The sequence below is a fragment of the Oncorhynchus gorbuscha genome, linkage group LG13 (genome assembly GCF_021184085.1).
Source record: "Oncorhynchus gorbuscha isolate QuinsamMale2020 ecotype Even-year linkage group LG13, OgorEven_v1.0, whole genome shotgun sequence".
Taxonomy (NCBI): domain Eukaryota; kingdom Metazoa; phylum Chordata; class Actinopteri; order Salmoniformes; family Salmonidae; genus Oncorhynchus; species Oncorhynchus gorbuscha.
In genome coordinates, this window is record NC_060185.1 from 58,095,698 (window position 1) to 58,103,515 (window position 7,818).

The 7,818-nt window shown below is 41.6% G+C and overlaps 1 pseudogene; it reads right to left on the bottom strand.

The window, feature by feature from the left end:
- Positions 1-1,069: 1,069 nt before the first annotated feature.
- On the bottom strand, positions 1,070-7,604 carry LOC123992342 (annotated as a pseudogene).
- Between the last annotated feature and the right edge of the window lie 214 nt (positions 7,605-7,818).

Sequence of the window (7,818 nt, forward strand, 5' to 3'; positions counted from 1 at the left end):
CTAAGTCTATAGCTCGTCCTGGGACGTGTCTATTGCGCTGAAGATTCTTTCACAGCAGCTACTAGCCGCTGAGAAGCATAGAGATGTAATATTCCTCAGTCTTTCGCTTTACTACTGCCCTTGGCATACCTAAAGCGAGTGTGTGGACTGCTCTTTACCAGCCACTGTTCGAGCCCGCAGTCTTTCAGGTTAATGTACCTAAGTCCATAGCTGAGGCAGTAGGAAGCTCTCGCATCCATTTATATACAGATGATCTTCAGATTTTTTGTTAAATGCTCTACAACAAATCTTTCTGTCCAACAATCTTTCTCTACCCTTAACCTTGTTCTGAACACCTCCAAAACAAAAGTAATGTGGTTTGGTAAGAAAAATGCCCCTCTCTCCACTGGTGTGATTACTACCTCTGAGGGTTAGAGCTTGAGGTAGCAACTTCATACAAGTACTTGGGAGTATGGCTAGGTGGTGCACTGTCCTCCTCTCAGCACATATCAAAGCTGCAGGCTAAAGTTAAATCTAGACTAGGCTTCCGCTTTTGTAATCGCTCCTCTTTCACCCCAGCTGTCAAACAAACTGATTCAGATGACCATTCTACCCATGCTAGATTACGGAGACGTAATTTATAGATCGGCAGGTAAGGGTGCTCTCAAGCGGCTAGATGTTCTTTACCATTCGGCCATCAGATTTGCCACCAAGGCTCCTTATAGGACATCACTGCACTCTATACTCCACTGTAAACTGGTCAGCTCTGTATACCCGTCGCAAGACCCACTGGTTGATGCTTATTTATAAAATCCTCTTAGGCCTCACTCCCCCCTATCTGAGATCTACTGCAGCCTTCATCCACCATATTACAACACCCATTCTGCCAGTCACATTCTTTTAAAGGTCCCCAAAGCACGCACATCCCTGGGTCGCTCCTCTTTTCAGTTTGCTGCAGCTAGCGACTGGAACGAGCTGCAACAAAACACTCAAACTGGACAGTTTTATCTCAATCTCTACATTCAAAGACTCAATCAACGACACTCCTACTGACAGTTGTGGCTGCTTTGTATGATGTATTGTTGTCCTTAACTGACTTGCCTAGTTAAATAAAGTCTAAATACAATTTAAAAAATGAGATGGGCTCACCTTATTTGCCACTCTACTTGTCTGTCGGTCTCCAGCAGATGTTTCCGATAGGTTATTTGGAGAGAATAGTTGATCCTAGCGAATCCCACATGTGATACATCTCACTCATTATCAGAAATCTGGGGTTATGTAAGTAACCTTAGGTTGTTTTATTACTGTAGAAAATCTTTATGCTTGCAAAACTAACCCTATTGGTCTCATCTGTGATTCAATCAAATTTAGCACACTAACTCCCACAGACACCTTTTCACTTTTTATCTTAGGCACACGCTAAGACAATGTGTGTGCCTAAAAACCCATGTACTGTAGGTACTACAGGTTAACCACGATAGCAGCAGCTAATATCTTAACGGTTAACTACAAACAACATTAAGTGCCCTTATTGTAACTGTGGGACATTCAATATATTAATTAAATGTTGAGTCCTTTCTGAATATAGCAACAATTCAGATCTTCCCTTCTAAATAGTTCATTATCGAAACAAGGCATTATCATGACATCCCTTTAGATTTAATCTTTGCAGTGACGTAGAGGTGGTGTTTGAGGTAAGGGTGTTCAGCTGATGATGGTCCTGGCCCAGCTTGCAGAGTACAGGTTGTGGTCCTGGCCTGGGTCTCTCTCCATGAGGTACAGTTCCACAGCGTGGACCACCAGGTCAGTCTGGAAGCTAGCAGGGTCGAAACCCACCCACAGGGTGAAGCGGTAGTCCCAGGAGGGCAGAGTAGCCCATCACCTGGAATTCCTTCAGGTTAGGCAGGTCAGAGTTCTCCTGGGGGGGGTGTCTGCAGGCCTTGGGATACTGGCTGCAGTCCTTGCTGTAGTCTAGGTGCTTGAAGGAGTAGGCCAGGTTGTCTCCCTAGGGTACAGAGATCCACGTCGAAGGAGTTGTCAAGACAGGGGTGTGGGGCTTCAGCCGAGCCAGGTAAGACACTGTGGGGAAGACATCTAGCAGCTCATTCACATTCCTCCAGTGAGAGTGAGATAGTCACAATCCATCAACAGAACTGGGAATAACAATGTCACATAGTAGAGAACAAACTTCTCTTGCACCATCTGTCCTGTGGGAGAATGATTGTCACAGGAAGGAGTCAGAGGAATATGAAAGTCTCAAATTACTCAATGGCTTCCTTTCCTTCACTGAACCAATGTCTGATAGGGGAAAAAAAGACTGGATAGGTTTCCAGCATACTGCTTTCCTCTGTCACACCTTGCAAGATCAGTGCTAATTATATAATAAAGTATAAGAGAAGTACACACAAGGAATTAAAACTAGTTATTAACTATATGACTGAATACATGGTCCTTCTGTAGCTGAGTTGGTAGAGCATGGCGCTTGTAACGCCAGGGTAGTGGGTTCAATCCCCGGGACCACCCATACGTAGAATGTATGCACACATGACTGTAAGTCGCTTTCGATAAAAGCGTCTGCTAAATGGCATATATTTTTTATATTATTATATATTACCTTGTGTAAAGTGATGCTGTGCTGGACCAAACACATCTATGTAGGGAAAGATCTCATCCCCTGGCGGACTGCAGTCACACCTGGTACGTAGAACATTAGGGGAAGGCGAGTGGCCACGTCAAAGTTGCTGTATTTGGCCCATTCCCCATGCTACCCAAGTGACCATCCTTTAAGAGAAAGGAATCATATTTTACAAAAATGACAATGTAATTAAGCAATCGGACAACATAAAATGTATTATTGGCCATGTAAGTCGCTCTGGATAAGAGCGTCTGCTAAATGACTTAAATGTAATGTAATGTAATGTATGCAACATACAGGCATGGAATAAAAAACATGTAACAATAACTCATTTTACATACGATGCTCCTGTAAATCAACTTACAGTTCATAGTCAAGACAACATATCAGTCCCTCCAGGAATTCGGCAGGGATTTTTTGTGATATTTGTAGGCAAAAATTCTGACATTTTGCACGGTAATATGCAATGATTTTGTCCAATTTGTTGTAGAAATGCGCTGACGAGGGAAAACATTTGTTGACGTGTGGCTTGATTGAACCATATTATGTTGTAAAATAGAGGTGATTGGTTGAAATTGCATGCCCTCTTTATAAACTGTGGTGATGGGTCAGTTTTATGCGATGATTTGACTTTTTTTAATGCAGAAGTGCAGTGATTGTTCAAATTTGCAAACCCTCGCATAATATGGAGGGAATTGTTGATTTTTCAACAAAAAAACATGATCATAGAATCCTGGAAGGACCGATATATGCTATGAATGGATCCAAGCTGGTGAAGTAAATCTTTGTCAACTCAGGAAGGTGAAGGCAGAATTTTGATGTTCTCACACCCCCATCTAGTGGCTAAAGAGTACCTCAAGCACTGCCATTAACAAACCATTACAGACACTAGAGGTTTGTTCAGTTTGATTAAACGTTTGGTACATTGCGTGACGGTTTGTACTGAATGACATGTTCCCCCATGTTCTTTTAAAATATTTTGAGGTACGTTTGCTCCGTTTGGTGTGTGTGGTGGGGTGCGGCTTGGAGCAATGAGTGACGTATTTAAAGGGCAGCGGTGTATTTTGAATCGTCATACCAACCCACGACCCAACTCCTCCCCGTTTTTCAACTTGTCATTCAGAACAGCAACGTTTCTATTTAACTGAACACTGCACACCATTTTTTTCATACTGAACCCAGCCCAGTTTAGGACTGGGCTATATGGACAAATTACTTTTCCAATGGTCTGAAGTAAAGAGCACATCATTGTCTTTAGCCAGGCCCAGATCATCCAGAGTATTTGACAACATGCCCACTTGGGAGTCCAGGTACATCACAGAGACATAGTGCTGTCGAATCTAGAGCTGAGTCACAAACATTGTCTGATGAAGGTCTCTGACTGAAAACACAGATTTTTAACTCTGGATTTATAATAAACAATATATGTTATATAATGAGAGAGTGTCTTGACATAACTTCTGATGCTGAGTCACTAACACAAATATTAATAGTATGTGGTATGAAACCAAAAACGGCTCTTCAAAGGGTTCTCCTTTGGGGACAGCCGAAGAACCCTTTTAGGTTCTAGATAGCACTTTTTTTCCCAAGAGTGTGCATGTATAATCAACCTGGAATTCCTTTGGCATTGGTTCATATGGGAAGCTGACATTCAGAGCTTGAACATCTTCCTAATGTCAGTCCAGGGATTGTAGGTCATGCTGGGGAGGCCTTTAGGAACATCAGGGTCATCTTATCCAGGGGGTAGTGCTTCAAGAACTCCTAATACACACAAAGTTTGTTAGGCAATTGGCAATGCCTTTCATCAGTTAACAAATCATACCATCTACATTAGGGCTCTCCAACCCTGTTTCTGGAGAGATACCCTCCTGTAGGTTCACCCCAACCCCAGTTGTAACTAACCCGATTCAGCTTATCATCAGCCATTTATTAGAATCAGGTGCGCTTGAATAGTGTTGGAGCAAAAACCTACAGGACGGTAGCACAGCAGGGACAAGGTTGGAGAGCCTGATCATTCTATTGGGGGAATGATACTTGCTCATTAATGCCATCTGATTGCACAGTTAAAAAGTCCATGTCCGAAAATAAGGGCAGCTGCAGGTGCGGTACCTGTGGGATTCTGAAAGGAATGTGAGGTTTGTGGAATCCAACAGCCAGAAATAAGTGCTTCTCAGAATCCCTTGTGGACTTGAGCAGTCTGACAGCCTCTGTGCTCTCCATGTATGCTAGTGTCCCCAGAGGGGGTTCTGACACATTCACCGAGCACAGCAGGTTGACATACAGTTGGCCATCAATGCCCTTGCAAACATAAACAAACCAACATTTTCTTTAGCTAAACAACATTTTACATGTATGAATGTGAAAATGCACAGAAAAAACATCTTACGATAAGCAGTTTGAGTATTACACAGAGAGATGGCTCAAAAAGGGCAGGCAGAAGCATCTTTAGCCATTATATCTTAAAGATGGAATCCGCAGTAGGAAGAAACAGCGCCACTGTCCACCCTACCAATGTTGTTTTTGTTGAAAAAGTGATGACAAGCCTTGCGCAATGTGGTAAATAAAATAAACAAAATAAATGCTGTCCATATTCTGCTGTTCTATTGCTGTGCATTGATGTCCAAGGGAAAAAAAGTGCTTTGCTGTTTTACGGTATCCACTAGGGTCTCCATTTGGAAAATGTGGCACCGGACATTTGACCAGCAGAATTTTCATTCAGCAGACATTTGAAAAATGTACCGGACCCAAGGGCATTGGGTGAGTAACCTGATTAGGGCCTCTACCCACAGTGCGAAGAATAACATAAATCACATTTAGATTAAGGTCATTCTAATTAACAGAACATGCAAATGGAAGATGCAGCGATTTGTGGTCCTTGTTAACAAATTCTGATGTGCACTTTGAAGATGTTAGAACTGTCCACATTTACTTTTCCTCAGCTAACAAGACTAACGAACAGCAAAATCACTAGCCCCCATAGTAGAAAAGTTTACCTATACTATTGGTGCGCTTGTCGAGAAAGAAAGCCTATTCCGAACAGACTTTGGGACAGCTGTGGGATGATAGATCCCAAATTCATACAACCAGGCCTAGGCTACATAAACAAAAAAAAGTTTAAAAGAAAAGAGTATTACGCAACAGATCAGAACATTCATTTAAAAATGTTGCTAAACTATTATTCACATTATAAAGTTCAGCAATACACACAAGGCAGTAGGCTTCACGTGAATGCTAGTACCATAATGCAATTAGCAGGGCAAAGTGTTAAAAGCACACCGCACATGCCTGCGGTTTCATGTGACAGAGATGATGCAACAACTAGCATGGGTTGCTAATATGACACGGATTGTGCCTTTGGCTACTGGACAATGAAATAAAGTTGATATAAAATAATTGCCTCCACTGATAGTCCGATTTTGGCTAAGCTTCTTTAAAGCAAGGTAAGATATGCCTCATAATATGCAGTAAAATGTTCAGGTTTCAAACAATTAAGTATATGTTTTCAAAATGTATGCTGCCTCCAGCTCATTGCAAAGTGGTGTGTGTGATGCGCTGATGACGCCTGCCTTCTTTTGTCTATGCATTTGCTGTTTGAGATGCTGTAGCAGCAGCTCTTGCTCTGTCTGACAGATATTCCACTCAAAGGCTCTGTATGTGTATGCTGTACTCGTGATAAGAGACAAACGAATATACTGTACACATGTGCCAATTTAGTTCCACCAAATTATGCAAATTAACCTATAGACCGATACGCATGACCAGTCAAATGTATTTACATCAATTAATAGGCTTAAAACCATTTCGCAATGGGCTTTTTCCTCTCCCGGTGGACAATTGACTGGCAGCAATTTTATTTATCAGCTTTTCAACAATACATAAAAAATAAAATAAAAATATTGTCCAAAACCCGGCTAGTACCGGCTAATGGAAACCCTGGTTTTCTTAGAGGAGTATCTACACAATTAACTACTGTTTGCAATAACTTCTTTGTTGTAATATGGCAAACGGACGTGGCAGTTTCACCATTAAGGATTCCAGCTTTAAATGAATGTTTGTATACTGAATTGAATCCATTCACTATACTGAATAGTACCCATTAAATATACAAACATTCATTTAAGTCATACATGACCAGATCATCTGTAGACTAGGGAGACACGGCAGCAGTCAAGGCAAACACTGACCTTCCTATTATCATATTTGAAAGAGGGAGGATGATAAGGAGGTACAGACCAGCTGTATGGGTAATCATCTGAGTGATTGGCGGCTGGCTATGCCTTCAACACAAGCACATAAAACAGTGAGAGTAGCACAACACAATGACTCAGGAGGACAAGTATTTAACAAAGCAACTGAAACAGCCTCTAGCAATTTGAAAGCTTTCACATGAGATCCTGCACCAAATAAGCAGGGAGAAATTTGAAAAAAACTGAAAACAGTGGATATTAAACAAAGTGCAGAAAAACAGAAAATTGCTAACACATTTTTCAAAGTAGACTGATAAAATAATTTCACCAACCACTAAAAACATTAAGTAGGTCTGGAAAAATGGCTAGGATATTTACCTGAATGAAAGACCTTCCCCACTGGCATAGTGGTGTAGCCCTTTGACTTGAAGCACTGAGGGAGAGTTGTGTAGATCCCTGCATGGACTCTCCAGTGGGAGATAAAGTCATAACTTGGTTGTGTCAGGTCTACAACTTGTTAGTAAGGAGGTCCGACTTGGTGCACACACTGCTTGCTACAAATTGAATGACAGAAAGAAAAAAAGGTGAAGAAGAAAATAGATTCAATTGTACAATTGCAATGGATTGCCAACTTAAGTTGGCTTGGGCTACATAACTAAATCACGTATCTGCTGTAGGCCTACCTGGGCATATGCGTTGAGAAAGACATTGCGTTTAGAGGCAAGATGATCAATGTCCTTTTTCACGACTGGATCCCCGTAGTATCCTAATGTTGGTCTCATATCATCAGCTATGATGAAATTAACATTTTGTCAGTCTAAAGGAAAACAAATGAGTGTTACAATGTTGCCCCACCATAATCAGCTACAAATGTAGCAAGCGGAAGTGGATGGAGTACAGGGCTCAACGTGTCCCTCGAGGAGGCTAAAAAGAGATTTAGACTTGGAAAAGTTGAATATTTTCAGAATGAGTTGGGTAATTGGTTAAGGGAGGAGGATTGCAGGGAAAGAGAAGAGG